This window comes from Halyomorpha halys, unplaced genomic scaffold (genome assembly GCF_000696795.3).
Source record: "Halyomorpha halys isolate HHAL.00 unplaced genomic scaffold, Hhal_1.1 Scaffold1622.1, whole genome shotgun sequence".
Classification (NCBI taxonomy): Eukaryota; Metazoa; Arthropoda; class Insecta; order Hemiptera; family Pentatomidae; genus Halyomorpha; species Halyomorpha halys.
Window position 1 is genome coordinate 243,503 of NW_027109966.1, and position 969 is coordinate 244,471.

At 26.2% G+C, this 969-nt stretch overlaps 1 non-coding gene across 1 annotated transcript; it reads left to right on the forward strand.

Moving 5' to 3' along the window:
- The first annotated feature begins 238 nt into the window (after window positions 1-238).
- Window positions 239-330, forward strand: TRNAI-UAU (transfer RNA isoleucine (anticodon UAU)). The gene is given in 2 exon segments: window positions 239-276; window positions 295-330. It is a non-coding gene; the product is annotated as a tRNA-Ile (tRNA).
- Window positions 331-969: the final 639 nt, after the last annotated feature.

Genomic DNA, 969 nt, shown 5'->3' on the forward strand with positions numbered 1-969 from the left:
CATAATTCTATAATTTCAGCATAATTCCACAATCACATACATATGTTATCTTTAAATCATCAACATGAATAGAGTATGATTACAAATTACATGTAGATATAGAATTTATTAATAAAATTCAAAATGTATTAATAAAATATAATGAACGACAGACAACTAAAATTTAGATTTTCTTTTAAAAGGGGGGAAATTAAGGAAAAATTCGGATCTGTGAAGATGCGACGCGTGATCACCACGTTCCCCAGTGGCGCAATTGGTTAGCGCACGGTACTTATAAGTCAGTGTTCGTGAGCTATGCCGGGGTTGTGAGTTCGAGCCTCACCTGGGGAATTCACTTTTTATTTTTTTTTTTAAATTATAAATTATTTATTTCGTTATATAAATAACTTGAACATCATTTTAGATTTTAAACTAGTCAATTCACATATAAAAAAAAATATGAAAGATAATCTATACAATTTTAAAATTATTACGGATTAAAATTTGTAAATATAAACATTTATGTAAAAAGAATATTAGTTAAATAAATTAGTGTAGGTGGAAAAAAATAACTGCTTGAGCTTGGACTTATTTTTGAAGAGATAAGTTCCACAATAGGCCGATAGAGGTCGCGGCAGAGACAAAACGGCATTGTAATGTGAGAGCCATCTGTTGGTGTAACTCTGAACTAATAATCAGACCAGTGTTTAGTTAGGAATATTAGTCAGTTTAATTTTACTTTAATTGATTATAATAAATGAATATAAACATGTAAATAATTAACACTGATAATTATGCATATCAAAGAACTGTATTTTATAAAATTAAAACAAAAAAGTGTATCTTATTAACAACCATTTATTTTTAAAATATTCATACCATTTAGTTTCTGGACAAAGATATGAAACAATAAAGAGAGACATATTAAAAATAAAGGTTATTATAAAATATAATTAATATTAATCATAATTATAATAATAATAAGATAGG